The sequence below is a fragment of the Mchenga conophoros genome, linkage group LG14 (genome assembly GCF_057382185.1).
Source record: "Mchenga conophoros isolate Kocher_MC1m ecotype Shallow Benthic linkage group LG14, M_conophoros_male_GT1.1, whole genome shotgun sequence".
Classification (NCBI taxonomy): domain Eukaryota; kingdom Metazoa; phylum Chordata; class Actinopteri; order Cichliformes; family Cichlidae; genus Mchenga; species Mchenga conophoros.
The window spans coordinates 36858587-36875240 of NC_140539.1; the positions used below are offsets into that span (position 1 = coordinate 36858587).

At 43.0% G+C, this 16654-nt stretch overlaps 1 protein-coding gene, 2 non-coding genes and 2 pseudogenes across 3 annotated transcripts in view; 1 reads left to right on the top strand and 4 right to left on the bottom strand.

Moving 5' to 3' along the window:
- LOC146560295 (transient receptor potential cation channel subfamily V member 1-like) overlaps positions 1–16654 on the bottom strand; it is an 87779-nt gene that overhangs the window by 17662 nt on the left and 53463 nt on the right. The window lies entirely within an intron of this gene.
- Positions 9498–9657, top strand: LOC146560296 (U1 spliceosomal RNA). Its single transcript, XR_014888397.1, has one exon. It is a non-coding gene; the product is annotated as a U1 spliceosomal RNA (small nuclear RNA).
- On the bottom strand, positions 9761–9953 carry LOC146560297 (U2 spliceosomal RNA). Its single transcript, XR_014888379.1, has one exon. It is a non-coding gene; the product is annotated as a U2 spliceosomal RNA (small nuclear RNA).
- Positions 13351–13517, bottom strand: LOC146560298 (U2 spliceosomal RNA; annotated as a pseudogene).
- LOC146560299 (uncharacterized) lies at positions 13920–14670 on the bottom strand (annotated as a pseudogene).

A 16654-nucleotide genomic window follows, 5' to 3' on the forward strand; every position in this document is an offset into this window, starting at 1 on the left:
CCATTGTCACTGATTGGGAATGAGCCCTTCCACCCCTCCAATGCCTGCAAATTAGACACACAAACAGCCTAAAAATTTTTTTAAAAAAGGCAATATGGAGTGGGTCGTCACACCACTGGTCTCTCTCTGACTCCTTGTCCTCGCATACACTCAACCTTGCCTCCTCTTTACATACATATTGCGTGGCCACTCTGACTACATGCCACTACTTTTCCACAACCATCTTTTTTCTTTTCCTAATTGCTAATTGACACACTCATTTTCCCCACCTGTGCCACTTTCAAGAGATGTTTTTCAGTTTCACTTGTTTCACTGCCATCTGCCAAAATCCCTTCCCTCAAAAAAAGTTGCATAAAGTCAGGGTTCCAGGCAGTTCTTGGCCAAATAAGATTCAGCATAAAGTACATTTCCTTAACTCTTTAGAGCATAACACAAAGCCTGTAGAGAGTGTTGCAGTTTTGGCAACAAACCTGTGTGTAATTATCAACTTAGTGTCTGCACTGCAATGTACCCACCCCACATGCCATTTGGACTCTCCCTTGACCCATTCCTTGATAAACATGAGTTTGTCAAAATTACAAGTTGTTAAGTAAGTAAAGACTGCTCCTCCTCTTAACAGGTCATAATTTTAAAATCCATCATGTTATTATGAATGTAGTTTAGAAAATGCTTCTTACAAAAATATCAAAAGACAATAAAAAAAAAAATAAAATAAAAAAATAAAAAGGATGCCAATGTTCATCTTGCTCCTTCATCAATTAGTAAGCTTGGGGGGTTGCTAAGGCATTCCAGTGAGAAAAAAGTGAGAAATACTGACTGCAGCATCATTGGTGTCTTTTATTTCTTTGTTTCTTGGCTGCTGGCGAAAGTATTGTCCCTAAGAACAACTGCATAGGATCGAGGTTTGGGACAGTTTTTAGCCAAGTGAGATTCTGCATTACATAAATGATATTTCCTTAATTCATTGTAGTCTCTTACGTTGTGTCCCAGTGCATTACAACTTCAGCAACACACCTGGCTACATGCATCTTCTGTATGTCCATATGTACTGCATTTCTAAAAAATTATTAATTGACATAATGAATCCCCCAATCTGCACGAATAGTGAAACATGCAGGTGGGTGACAATGTCTTTCATAACCAGTTGGGTCTTCCTTTAATTTAATTCTAAATTGTCTTTTCCCTGTCCATATTCCCAATGCAACTTTGATCTCCTTGACTCTGGGTAGCACAGTTACAAATGTCCCTAAAAAATATTGTATTGTCTTTTTGGACATCCACGGATTGTCCGTGTGGACTGTCACAGTCTGGTAGTCATTATGGTACAAGGGAGTTACAAGAAAGTCTTGAAGAACGATGTTAGCAAGCTCAAGTACTAACCTGGTTGGTTAGTATTTTCTAATCCATACTAAGCAAACTAATGGGTCTAAAATTAGACGGGTCTGTTGTGTCTCCATTTTTCTTCCTTTTTGTCCCTCTCCAACCAATTTCAGGACCTGGTACAGATGTTAAAGCTGGTGAGGCGTGATTGCAGATGCCATGCAGGTGTGTCCATCTCCCCTGCAGCAGCACCGCAGACCACGCCCCGCCACAAGACCATGTGCTATTCTTTCATACGTTAAATCACATTTATGACCATCTCATCCTCTCCACACTTTCCTGTGGGGCATTGAAAACTTCTTGTGGACTCCCTCCTTTTTAGGAATGTTCTTGTGGGTAAACATTCCAGAACAATTTGCCATGCCAAATCTTTTTAACATTATTCCAAGTCAACTTGCAAGACTTTTTATTCTGTTTAAAGGGAGTAAAATTGATTTCCGGCTAATGGCAGTTTGGTGTGAGTAGTAGTAGTGAGCTACTGCAGAGTTGGCTGTTTTTTCAATTAAAGGAGGCCTTTGACCTCGCCGAGGAGCTGCTGCTAGATCCTGTTCACCGTACTCTGCCTCCCAAGCCTAAGACAGGTGAGCAGCCCCATGCCATAGTAGTGAAACCACATTACTATACTGACTGTGTTAAAATCCTGTCGAGGGCAAGGGAGCTTCAGTGGATTAAGGTGAACAATTTGACCGACTCTGTTTTCCCCAATTAGGCCGCCAAGACGGCGCAAGCATGTGCAGCCTTCACAGACTGCTGCCGCCAGCTCAAGGGGTCCGGTTCCCACTGCTTCACCCAGCCTGGCTGCGGATTACTCGTGATGGGGTCACACTGGATTTTACCTCTACAGAGGAGGCCAAAACTTACAAGATGATAACCAAGTAAGAAAAATATACCTAGGGGAACTGTCGAGGTTTCCGGTTTATACTTTTGAGGAGTTTATTTTTCTTTCTCTTGGGTAAGCTATTCTTTGATGTTCAAAAAAATGTATGGGTCAGTTTTTAAATGTTTGTTCCTTATGGGTTTAACTTAAACAGTACTTTCACGGCAGGCATTCTTGGTTCTTGAGAATACTGCCTATCGTATATTTTCCTTTTATACTACTTGTCTAGTTCTGCAGAATTCACCCAGCACTTAGAAGTGTTTTTTTTTTTCCTATTGCGCTATTTATCTGTAAGCACAAGTTTGTCATTGACTCTGTACCGTTCCTTCATTTGGGGAAGGACAGAGTGCAAGCAAGGGGAGGGATGGATGGGTGGTCTGAAGCGTGAAAAATGTGAAAAACCCAGATATAATATTTTTACAAGAAACACACCTGCAGGATACACATCATTTCAAGCTTTAGTATTCGTGGGTTGGGGAGATCTTTCATTCAGCCTTTAACTCTAAAGCCAGAGAAGTAGCCATTTTAATTAGTAAGAAGCTTCATTTTACAGTTTCCAAAACAATAAAGGATAAAAAAAAAAAAGGAAGATTCCTTATAATCACTAGTACTCTATTTCACACTCCTGTTTTAGTAGTTAAACTTTTTGTTCCAAATTTTGATAACCCAGATTTTACAAATAACCTAATTAGCACTCTTCTACCAATTGTCTAATTCTCGCTGGGGAGTTAAATTGTGTAATGAGCCCGACATTAGCCGGCTCCTCACTTCGTGTCTTTCCTTAGTCCTCTATGTCAAAATCAGTCTTGGACTTCATGTCTCAGAATGGGTTTGTAGATCCTTGGAGGACACATAATCCACAAACAAAAAAGTATTTTTATTCCTCTGAGGTACACCAGTTCTATTCCCATATAGATAATTTTTTTTGTTGATAGTTCTCTAATGCATTAAGTCAAGTCTTCTGAATACTACCCAATCGATATTTCAGAACATGCTCTGCTAAGCCTTGATAAAAACTTCATTGGTAGACCTCGCTCTTGCCCCCCTTGGAGATTTAATACTCTTTTACTATCTGACGATTTATTTAACCTTTTCATTCTATTAGCAATCAATGACTTTCTGGTCAACTATATCAAACTAATACATATAGCTGCCAAGTGCCTATCTTCTATATCTTCTACCCCAGCACTTTCCTGTCCTTCGTTTTTAACATCATATAGTTCTTCAAAAGTTATCTCTTCCTCTAAAGCAGACCTTCCCAAAGTGTGGGGCCCAGAGCCATAGCGGGGGGGACAAAACTCTTGGACACTGCTAGCAGCCAGAGCAGGCAACATTGAGTGAAATTTAAAACTGCTGGCTAAGGGTAAACATAAATTTAGTAAAATTATAATTCACGACAGCAGTAATGACACCCGGTTATGTCAGTCGGAGGTCACTAAAATCAATTTTGGTGTTTAACTTTGCCAAAACAATGTCGGACTCGGTAGTTTTCTCTGGTCCCCTCCTCAATCGGACCAGGAGTGACATGTTTAGCCACATGTTCTCCTTCATTTGCTGGCTGTGTGAGTGGTCTCCGACATGTAGGCTTTATAGATAATTGGGAAACTTTCTTGAGGAAACCTGGTCTTGTTAGGAGAGATGGCATCCATCCTACTTTGGACGGAGTAGCTCTCATTTCTGAAAATCTGGCCAAATTTATTAAAGCCCCCAAAATGTGACTATCCTGAGTTGCAGCTTCTCTCCTCTCAGCACATGTTGGCATACATCTTATTCTATTCATGCTTGATTGTCTGGCTGTTATGAACCTACCCATAATTTGAATCCCAGTGGCTGGATTTTGTTCTGTGTGTTCTGTATTTTTAAGAACCTGCAGGTCCTTGCTGATTGGAGAGCTGGCAGCTGCTGATTGATTTCCTGATCAAGTGGCTGATTTGAAAAACCCTCTACAGCAGCAGCAGACCTGTCCTTGGCCTCCGAAGCCCTTGATGACTTTTTGTGTGTGTGTTCCCTGAGGATCGCTGAGCTGTGTAAATAGATTGTAGTTACTTTTCACGTGTAAAAAGGTACTGAAGCAGAAGGGGTGAACTGCCTTATTATTATCTATACTGTTTTTTCAGTTAGGGAGTTAGGGTTAGCACTTGTCTTTTGTTTGGTTTTTGTTTCACCCAGGGTTTAGATAGTGTTTTGCTTTGACAGTCTGCATCCTATGTTAATGTTTTCAGTTTTGCGTCTGCTTTGTCTCGTCATGTTTGATTACTCCCAGCTGTGCTCTCCTTCTGTGTCTCCTTCCCTCGTTATCCCTCTTTGTATTTAAGCTCTGTCTTTGACTTGCTCTGTGTTGCAATCTCCCTCATTCCACACTGTGTGTTCTGTCTGCAAGCCTGCCTGTTTAGTTATTTGTGTTCTCAGTTTAGTTTTCTAAGGGTGTTTTTTTTTTTTGTGTCCCGTTTGGATCTTTAGCCATCAGAATTGTTGTCTTAAGGCCAAGAAAGATGCCAAGCGGATTTATTTTACCAAGTGGATCATCATGGCCTTGCCATATTGGTCCATTCGATTGACCTTTAATATAATTATGAATTTATTTTATTTTCAGTTGCTACAAACGGGACAGACATGACTGGGGGATAGGACAGGGAGAAAGAAAGAGGGAGAGAAAGAAAACCAAAGGGGAGAAGAGACGGTGAGAAGGGGGGAAGAAAGAACAAACAAACAAAACACCTGGGTCACCTGTATGGAGAAAAAAAACAGAAGAGAAAGCAAACAACAAAGAGCAACATAATAAAAAACATAATAAAAAAAACAGCACCATCACAATAAACTAGCTAGCAGTAGATATCAGTAGATACTAAATAATAAACGATATTGTGCAGCACGCAAGATAGACAGCGCACAATGTGCTTTGAGGCAGCAGCCAAGAAAGCTGTAGTCCGCGTCTGTGAATACCCATGTGTACACCTGTGTGCATACCTGTGTGGATCAGCATGCTTGCATTCCAAAGGTTTCTCCATGTAACGATCTGCTAGGGAGTGTGGGGAGCCACAGCCCCATCCTCCAGGGCACGAAGCAGGTATGGAGGAGATCAAAACTCCAGACATCCAGAGGCCCCCAGAACACAAGAGACCAAGGAAGACCAACAGCGGGGCAGCCGCGCCACTGTCTCAGTTAGAGCTGAGGAGAGTCCCAGATGAGGGCTCACTCAGCAGCCGCGGAGCAGAAGCCAGGGGGAGTTGCAGTGACGCGCCCGTGAGCTCCACCGGCAGCCAGCTGTGCCTGAGTGACCGAGCCCCAGGCCGAGAGGCCGGGGTCACCCCACCTCCGAAGTGGCCCGAGCGAGCCCCAGGCTCCAGGCCCCGATAAGCGGCCGCCAAGGAGTGAGCCGGTGTGTACCTGGACGCCCACCCCCAGACACAAAGAACCACCAACGCACCGACACCTGAGGGAGTCCGCCACTGGCAGGGGAAGTGGTGGTGGGTGGAGATAGGCCTCCAAACCTTGGAGGGCCTGAGATGTCCCCAGAGAGGTGGCGTCTGATACCCAACCTGACATATAGACACAGACATACAGGCACACACAGACACAAACATCCATTCCCACCCTCATGCTCTCATATGCACTCACTCCACACTCAACCAACGTGGAGACAGACATAAAGAGACGTTGTACACACGATCACACTCCCCAAGCGTACTCTACGAACCGGGTCTAGGTACCCTTGCCCCTGGAGGAGGGGAACTGCACCCAGACCCAGGTGGTGTTACCCTTTTCCCTGCGGTGGGGAGAGGCAGACCGCCCCGTTGTTTCTTTTCTAACTGCTTCATGCATGGGGAATATGTAAGCCAGGTATAGCAGGGTAAGAAGTATATCTATTTTCATCACCAGTACTTTGCCAGTAAATGAAAGGTTGCAGGCTTTCCATATAATAATAATAATAATAATAATAATAATAATAATAATAATAATAATAATAATAATAATAATAATAATAATAATAATAATAATAATTTATTTGCCATAGCTAATCTTTTGGACCAGTTGTGTAGGGCCCGCTAACCACCACTGTAGCGCTTACTGCACTGTGGTCCGAAAAGATTACCAGCGTCAACTTTTCATGGCCTCACATATATATTAGGGGTGCAATGATACACAAAATTCACGGTTCGGTTCAATACTTTGGTGTCACGGTTCGATATTTTTTTGATACAAAACAGTGTTCATGCCATAATTTTTTAATTTGTCACTTATTAAAATTATAAATATATATTTTAACTCAAAAGTACAGTTAAGGAGTTACCGCGGATCGTCCCATGCGTGGGGCTGGACGGCGTCAACACGTTAACGAGCTAACTGCGCTAACGCACTAGTTCCCACCAGTGTAATTGAGCATTGCGTGGCACATACTGTTTTACTTTTGTCCATGATGCGCTTACCATCAGGGTCATAATTCACATGACAACCAAAATAGTTCCAAACGCCAGATCTGAATGAGAGTGGGGGAGGTTCTATTTTGGGTAGTGTTGAGGCAGTTGCCATGTTGCAACGAGCTTAACTTCTGTCTCGCTAGCTTGCTCTGCGCTCAGTGGATCTGCGCTCGACAGTGGAGCCTAGGCAGAGTAGTGGAACGCAGATCCACTGAGCTCTCAACACAGACAGCATCGTCAGAAGAAAAGTTGATAAAATAAATTAAAAATTTTGTATTGTTCAATATATACAGTGGGGCAAAAAAGTATTTAGTCAGCCACCGATTGTGCAAGTTCCCCCACTTAAAATGATGACAGAGGTCAGTAATTTGCACCAGAGGTACACTTCAACTGTGAGAGACAGAATGTGAAAAAAAAATCCATGAATCCACATGGTAGGATTTGTAAAGAATTTATTCGTAAATCAGGGTGGAAAATAAGTATTTGGTCACCTCAAACATGGAAAATCTCTGGCTCTCACAGACCTGTAACGTCTTCTGTAAGACGCTTTTCTGTCCCCCACTCGTTACCTGTATGAACGGCACCTGTTTGAACTAGAGATGGACCGATCGTATCGGTCCGATACTGACCTAAATTACTGGATCGGATATCAGAGAAAAATAAAAAATGTAATCCGATCCATTAAATATCACGAAAGCACCTCACAAAACTTGCCACACGCCGTAACTCACCTCAGAACGTTAGCACTCGGAGCAGTATGCATCACGTGATAGAGCGGCTGTGGCATGCGTGGTGGTCTGGATAGCATTTGGAGCTTCGCTAGCAACCCGGCATTTCATCTCCGACAAAGTTATCCCGAGAGAAGTAAAGCAAGTGTGTAAGTCCATCTCTGAATGTTTGTAAAGCATTCCTGCGTTAAGCTTAACAAGCGATATATGGAGCGACTGCTTCTTCTTGCTGCTACTTCAATCATGAAACTGCTTAATGATCAGCTGATCGGCTTTTCTGTCGGGAGTCCGTGTCTGTAGTTTGCTTTTGGCCCACTTTGCACCAGAAAGAGGAAACCAGCGGCTGAACAACAGCAGCACGTTTAAGCTTGATCAGCTGTTGTTAGAATGTATTTAATATTACTTTCTACTCGAGGATCTTTTTCTAGGCAGCTGACGGCTGTAACTGTGCAGGGGCGGATCTAGCAAAGTTTAGCCAGGGGGGCCGATAGGGCATGAACAGGGAAAAGGGGGCACAAAGACATACTTTTCTTTCTTATTCTCATTTAAAATGTCGAGCTTTTAATAAATAATTATCTGACACCCAAAGTTTTAATTTGATGCAAAATGAATAGAAGTCAATTACTGTATATAGTAACTATTAAGTATAATATATATACCCTAGTAAGCTATAGTACTTTTTCCTTTGTGCAGTCTGCAATTTTTTTTAAACCTTTTATTTTCATTTTTTAAATTGAAAATGAACAACAAACAAACAGAAACAAACAATAAAAGACATTTACAGTTATGGGACAAAGTATCATCAACTAGCCAAAGCTTGACTGGTCATTATGACCAAAAAAAAAAAAAAAAAAAATTCTCAGGAACACACTCTAGTATCTTTATCTTTCTAACATTGCCTCAACCATCTGAGGACCGAACACAGAAAATACGGGCGTATTAATAATAATAATAATAATAATAATAATAATAATAATAATAATAATAATAATAATAATAATAATAAATAAATAAATAAATAAATAAATAAATAAATAATAATAAATAATAATTATAATAGTATTTAATATTTCTTGAAAAATAATTGATTTCTGTGCATTTTTTTTCACACTGCATCAAATTAAGGTTGATTACGTCGATTAAGCATCATGAGGTGGAGTGTGAGGGGTGGTTCCCTATTTTTTATTTATTTATTTTTGTTGCTGGGAGTTGGAACCCTATTAGTTAGGTTGCTTAATATTTACGCTAAGTACTCTTTAAAATACCAGAATAGGGAGGATGGTGTAGGTTTAAGTTTATTAGATTGATCAGTATTGCTGAACTATGAAATATTTTTTTTTGCATACAGGTATAACAGAATAGCTTTAGTGTAGTTGTTGTTTTAAACTTGAGTATGAACTTATACAAAATGCAGCAAGATATTTAAAAAACAGTTTTGTTGATTAAAAAAACACTATATCGGATTCATATCGGTATCGGCAGATATCCAAATTTATGATATCGGTATCGGACATAAAAAAGTGGTATCGTGCCATCTCTAGTTTGAACTCATCATCTGTATAAAAGACACCTGTCCACAGCCTCAAACAGTCAGACTCCAAACTCCGCCATGGCCAAGACCAAAGAGCTTTCGAAGGACACCAGGAAAAGTATTGTAGACCTGCACCAGACTGGGAAGAGTGAATCTACAATAGGCAAGCAGCTTGGTGTGAAAAAATCAACTGTGGGAGCAATCATCAGAAAATGGAAGACATACAAGACCACTGATAATCTCCCTCGATCTGGGGCTCCACGCAAGATCTCATCCCGTGGGGTCAAAATGATCATGAGAACGGTGAGCAAAGATCCCAGAACCACACGGGGGGACCTGGTGAATGACCTGCAGAGAGCTGGGACCAAAGTAACAAAGGTCACCATCAGTAACACACTACAACGGCAGGGAATCAAATCCCGCAGTGCCAGACGTGTTCCGCTGCTGAAGCCAGTGCATGTCCAGGCCCGTCTGAAGTTTGCCAGAGAGCACATGGATGATACAGCAGAGGATTGGGAGAATGTCATGTGGTCAGATGAAACCAAAGTAGAACTTTTTGGTATAAACTATAGATATAACATACCATGATCACGAAGGTGGTTCACCCAGGGCGAGGCTCAACCATTGCACTCCGGTTGTGCTGACCCTTGTGAATTCCCCAAATGCGGGAATCTCAACTGCATAATTTGTGGTAGTGGGGGACTGCGTTCGCGCTCTCCCCTCACTCTTGTGTCCAAAGCAAAGATCCATGTGTCTGCTCTTCTCTCGGTGTGCCCTTTGAACTGGGACAAAATGCGATGGCTTGCTCACGTCAATGGTTTCAGGCATTGGAATCTCTTATCGAGATGGTAAGAGCGGCGAACGTCTCGATAAGAGCGTGGAGCGAACGGAGCGAGCCCCTAATTCGGCTCCCTGTTCTAAAAATGTGTTTAATACGTTGCCCCCAAATCGGGGGCGTATCAGATATTAAACTGATAAGAACAGATTTTTTTTTTTTTACCGCGTATCTTTTTAGGTCTTCGATTACTGCTGTGTTGGCTTTCCGTCTCGCGTCCTCCGCTCTCGCTCTCTCTGTGGTAGTTAGCGTCACATCGTAATATTTCTTAGCTGTGCTCTGTTGTAGGCAATAGATCTCTTCTGGCTGTATGTTGAGAGCGTCAAAGAGGATTCTTCTCCCAAAAGTCTTTGTCGATCAAATCAAAACGTAAAGTATTCTTCATTCCACTCCTTCTGTCCATCTCTTCCCCATAACTGGCCGACGCAGTTGCCATATTGCTTCTCGATAAGAACAGATTTTTTTTTTCCTTTTTTTATTTTCAAAAAACAAAACATCACATACATGTAGATTATTAAACATCACAAAGGGTAAGCCTATTCTATACAAAGCGAGACATTTTCTCTCTCCATTGATCGAAAGGTTCAAAGGTCCTTTCTACAAGTACTGTGGCATCTAAATAGCAAAATAATAAGTCGTAAAGAGGAGAAACACACGTTCAATTGTACAGTCATACCAAAGTTACATCACATCTTCTAAATTGGCATAAAAATCCCCGTTACCTTATTTTCCAATCCTTTTATCAACTCAATACTGATCTTACCATGTGTTGCTCTCAAAGAAACGAACAAAACAACCAAAAAACTTTTCTTCTTAGGCCTCTATATTAAGTGACTTCTAAGGAATGTCTTTCCATCCATCTTTGATTGTATCCCACCCCCATTTCAATTTCTCCAGCAGCCGCACTTTTTCTATTTCCTTCTCTACCAATCTACATATGCTCTTGGCTGTCCATTTGTATGACCCCAAAATATACCCTTGCCGGGCCTTCTACAAATATAGTTTTACCAAGGACACTAATAACAAAGACTTTCCTTTTCGGTTACTTCCCTTCTCCCATCCCGTAAGGAACATTACTTCATCGTACGAAATCCCTTTTAAACAAACATACTGCTTCTGCATTTCACCCCACACTTCCCTCGCAAAGGGGCATCCCCACATTACATGTTCTATTGTTTCTTCTCTTTGACATGTGCTTCTTGGACAGTTCTTATTATCACATAATCTATGTGCATGCATTATTGATCTTACCGGTATTTTTTTATGCAGCAGCAGCCAGTTAAAATCCCTGCAGCCGTTGCTCAGTCCCTTCTCCTGAGCTCGTATCCATACCTCCTCCTGCACCCATGAATTTTGGGTGTGCATTTTCTGCACCATGGCTCTATACAATTTTTTTGTGATTCAACATGAGGTCTTTGTTCTTATATTCCTGATGCTTCTCCCGCCATTTAATCATCCTTGAAAAATAGTCTGGTCTGCTTTCCGCCCTTGGCACCCTATTATCCCACTCGATCAATTGTCTCATGGGGCCAGATAACCAAAAGCGGATCAAGACTTGGCATTTATGTACATTGGACCTGTTCAATAAATTACATATGTTACTGTAATACATCACATCCATTTTCAAAGGGATGTATGGGACATCCCTCCCTCCCAGAAGCCAGAGTGTGTGTTTCTTTGGCCTCGCAGGAAGCCACAGTGACTCCTCGTCCTGGCTTCCGGCGTCACGGTAGGCCCTGTTTGCTTGGCTGAAGGGGCAGATCTCAGGCCCCGCCTGCTCTGCTCCAGAGTTCCACTTTGACAGGAAAGGGGTGGCTGGAGAGGAGCACATATGTTACTGTAATACATCACATCCAATTTCAAAGGGATGTATGGGACATCCCTCCCACCTTTTGATATTGTCTGATACATAGTTGTTCTTTTACATATTCATACCCCCCCCCCCCATATTAATTTAAAAATTCCCCGTGTTAGCACCTTCCTATGAGTCTGTAGCATTGGAAAGACATATGCCAAATGGAGTAGGGCAGGTAAGATGTCAGCTTTTACGGCCAAAGCTTTGCCAGTTATAGTGAGCTTTCTTTTTGACCACATCCCCAATTTCTTTAAGATCTTCGCTATCTTCAAATCCCAGTTGTAATTTGCATCCCCCCCTGGATTTCCAAAATCTATGCCCAGGACCCGCATGGGCCCTTCACACAAAGAAAGCCCGCAAAGCGTCTCTCTCCTACCTGCCCATCGTCCCAAAAATTTATATTTTGATTTCTCCTTATTGACCTTTGACCCCGCAGCGCTCTCAAAGGTCTGTATTGTTCGTATCATCTCCCTCACACTTCCATCATCTTCCAAGTAAAGAACTGTGTCGTCAGCGTACTGGGAGATCTTCAACACCTCCCCCCCTGGCAAGGGCACTCCTCTAATTTTCTCGTTTCCTCTTATTGCACATGCTAAAGGTTCTACATATATAACATAGAGTAGGGCGGACAGGGGGCAACCCTGCTGTAGCCCTCTCGTTTGTTGTACTTCCTCTGTTAAGTGTCCATTTATCTTTATCTTGCAAATTATGTCAGTATACATCATACTTATCCAATTCAAAAATTTTCCTCCTATATCAAAATTTCTCATCACCCTCCATAAGAAATCATAATTGACCCTATCAAAAGCTTTTTCCTGATCAAGTGTTACGCATATTGTTGTCAAGTTCCTCTCTCCGATGTATGTAAGCACATCTCTATGTAGTTGTAAGTTCCAACCAATCTGCCTGCCCTTTACCCCGCATGTCTGGTCTGCATTAATAATAGCAGGCAAGACTCGGGCCAGGCGTCTTGCTAGAGTTCGACTCAAAATTTTGTAGTCCACGCAGACCATTGAAAGAGGCCTATAATTTGAAAGCACAGCAGGTGAGCCTTTCTTTTGTAGTAAACTTATCACACCCGTCCTCATACTCTTTGGCATTCTACCCGTTTCACACATTTCTTCAAATACCTCCAACAAGTGGTCTCCGATGAGATCCCAAAAGGTGATGTAAAACTCCTTTGTGAGTCCATCTATCCCAGGTACCTTGTTATTCTTCATTGTCTTTATCGCCTCGTATAGTTCGTGGTTTGTTATGCTCCTTTCCAAAAGCTTCCTTGCGTCCTCTGGTAACCTCTCTTTCAGAAAACCTAAAACCATTTCTTGAGCCCCTCTATCTACTTCTTCCACACCAAACAATGAACTGTAGTACTCCTCTACCATCTTCAAAATATTATCCCGTCCAGTAACCGATTTCCCTTCCCTTTCCAGTTCCATAATTGCCCCTTTTTCCTCTTTCTTTTTCATTTGAGCAAAAAAATAGGCCGAGCACTTCTCCTGTTGCATACTCCTCCTGCATAAATTTAAACATTCTTGTTTTCGCCCTCTCCTGAAACAAAACCTCCTGTTCCTTTAATAATATATTCAGTTCCTCGCTCTCTTCCCAGTTTTTTTCCTTATTTCTCTGAGCTTCTATCCCTGCACGTTCGCCGCTTCCGGCTGCTTTCTGGCTCTTGGCTTGGCAGACCTTACTTTGTTTGGCTTTCTTGCTTTTGCACAAAGTCAGCAAAGGGGGCACCGTTCCCGGAGGCGATGCGTGGAGCGAACGGAGCGAACGGAGCCCCTTATTCGGCTCCCTGTTCTAAAAATACGTTTAATACGTTGCCCCCGAATCGGGGGCATATCAGATATTAAACTGATAAGAACAGATTTTTTTTTTCTTTCGAAAAATTTTATTGACACTCAAACATAGAAACCAAACACAGTCATCTCATAAGATTCAAATTCCCACCCAATTTAAAAGATTACTTTTTATTTCTTCCCACCCTTTCCTTAAAAGAAAATGCACAGGAGCGATAAAAAACAGTTTATAAAAGCCGTCCCGTCCTTTCACAAGCTCCTGGTGTTCAGGGGGGATCCTCACCACCTTGCTCCTTCCCACCTGCCTCTCCCGGAGAGCCAGGCCGTTGCTGCTTTGACCTCCCTGTGTGTGGCACCGGCTCCTCCGTCCGAATGGGCACAGAGGCGATTCTTCTTTGTGGCTGCTCCCACGGCTTGCTGCTTGCAGCACAGATCTCTTTTATTGTTGCTGCCGCCATTCGGAGAGCAGTCACGGGGGGGATCTGCATGTGCTTGCTTACCAGCAAGTTTCTGGAGGTCCAAATGGCGTCTTTGATGGCAGCGAGAGTAAGCCACTGCTTTTCAAAGTCTTTCCTTTGTGCCTTCCCTTCTTGGCTCACCCCATAGAGCACTAACTGTGCTGTTAGGACCTCCCTTGCTGGTAAGTACGGGAATTGCGAGGAGCCGGCCATTGCCCACAGGTCTACGGCAGCGCTGCACTCCCAGAGCAGGTGCCTCACCGACTCTGGCGCGCCACAACCAGGCCGGGGACACATGGCTGTTGCAGACATGCCCCGAGAGTGCATAACGGACCTGACTGGGAGGATCCCATGAGCCACCATCCAGGACACATCCCGGAGCTTATGCGAAAGAATGGGACGGCTCACCAAACGCCACACATCTGTGGCTTCACCAATCGAGAGGCCACGCACTGGAGTCACAGCTTCTCGCTCCTGCACAACAGAGATGAGAGACCGGTGTTTAGTTAAAATGTTTAAGTCTTCATTTTCCAAGTTAAAGGAGACTAAAAAGGACTTTAGCTCAGCATAGGCTGGGGGGAGACTAAAAGAGACAGGCACTTTTAGATCCACCGGTATCAATTTTCTCTGTCTTAAGTAGCTCCCCGCCCAAAATCTAACCCACGCCTGCGTTTTGAGGTTACTCGATCGGGCCGTGGCCTGCCTCAGGTGGCTGCTCGTATAGAGACTTCCTACAAACAGATACAGGTCTGGAACCCCCTTTCCTCCATTCTCCTTCATTTTCTTCATTGTCTCCCTTCTAAGTGTCTCCCATTTAGAACCCCATAAGAAGTAGAAAATGGCCCGTTCCAGTTCTAAGAGCACTTTTTGGGGAGGGATAAAGACTGAGCTGACTAAGAGAAGTCGGGGTAAAATCACTGCCTTGATGATTAACACCTTGCCCTCCAAAGTCAGCGTTCTCAGTCCCCAGTAACCCAGCTGTTGCTTCACTTTCCCTATAATTACAGGCCAATTTGTCTTGCCTCCTCCTTCCTTGTCAAACCTGATCCCTAAAATCCTCTGGTCGTTTTGTGTCAGATTCATCTCAAGCCCAGTCAACTCTGTAGCCTCCCATGGTCCATAAAATTGTACCTGAGTCTTATTCTTATTAAGCTTGGAAGCCGAGGCCTTCCCGAACCAGTCAGTCGCTTCAAAAGTCCTCTTCACCGAAGACAGGTCTGTACACAAAATATTGATATTGTCCATGTACAGGACACATTTTGCTACTTGTCCACCACTCCCTGGTATTTCCAAACCCTTTATCCCTTTGTCTCTTCTCAAGATCTGCGCCAGTGGTTCTACGCCGATAACATAAAGGAGTTCAGATAAGGGACACCCCTGACGAACACCGCAGTGTAAGTCCACCGCCCCAGTCAAGATCCCATTAACGACAAATCTACTACCGATCCCACTGTACAACAGTTTTACCCAAGAAATAAACGGCTCTGGAAACCCCATTTTCTGCAGCACTCTAAAGAGATGATGCGAGATCCGATCAAAGGCTTTCTCAAAGTCCAAATTTAAGACGATTAGCCGAATGTTTCTATCCCTCGCAAAACAAATGGTGTCCCTGATCAATACGAGGCTATCAGTGATCTTCCTATCCTTAACAGCACAGGCTTGATCCGGGTGAATTATCTGGCTTAGCACAGGGCGTATCCGTGCTGCTAAGAGTTTGCTAAAAAGCTTGCAGTCGCAATTTAGGAGCGCAATTGGTCTCCAATTTTCCATGTCGGTCTTGTCCTTTCCTTTATGAGCAAGAGTGACTACCCCTATTCTAAAACTGTCCGGCAGCCTGTCAAGTTGGCTAAAATCTATAAAAACAGAAAGTAGGTCCGCGGCCAAAATGTCCCAGAAAGTCCGGTAGAATTCCCACGGGAGTCCATCCATCCCTGGGGACTTCCCGTTCTTAAAACTCTTAAGACACTGATTGAGCTCAGTCAATGTAAAGCCTTGGCTCAAAAAACCACTGTCTTCAACAGTCTTGTCGATAAACTCCAAGGTTTGTGTAATATTCTCTCCACTAACATTTTTCCTCCCATATAACTCTTTATAATAATCTTCGATCACTTGCATGATCTCCTCGGTAGTCTCAACTTTTTGTCCGGCTTTGTTCGTTAGTTGAGAAACACAGCCAGACTTGCTCATAATTTTCTTGAAGAAATATCTTGTGCATTTTTCACCTTCATCTCTCTCTTTCTCCCTACTTCTTAAAATAACCCCCCTACTTTTTATGTCCGCAATTACCTGCATTTCCTCCTTGACCTCTTTTATTTCATCGTTAAAATCCATCCCCAATTGGTTTAAACGATAGTACCTCTGTAGTCTTTTCTGCAGCCCCATCCTGCGTCTATCCTCAGCAGCCTTCTTCCTTTTCCCGGCCTGTTTAAAAAATAACTGTGTCCTTTCTTTAACCGTTTCCCACCACTCTGCCCGTGTTTCATAAAAGTCCTGGAGGGTCTGCCACTCACGATACCGCTCCTTATACTGGCTGATCAAATTCTGGTCCTCGAGCAAGGAGCAGTTAAGTCTCCACAGTCCTCTCCCCATCGTCACACACGATGCCAGTGTGATAGTACTGGACAGCATCATGTGATCAGAAAAGAAGACGGGCATCAATCTAGCATCAGTTGGCAAGACATCTCTCACAAACAAATAGTCAATACGAGAGGCCCTAGAGCCATCCCCACTAAACCAGGTATAGCCCTCCTCCCTGGGGTGTACTGCTGCAAAA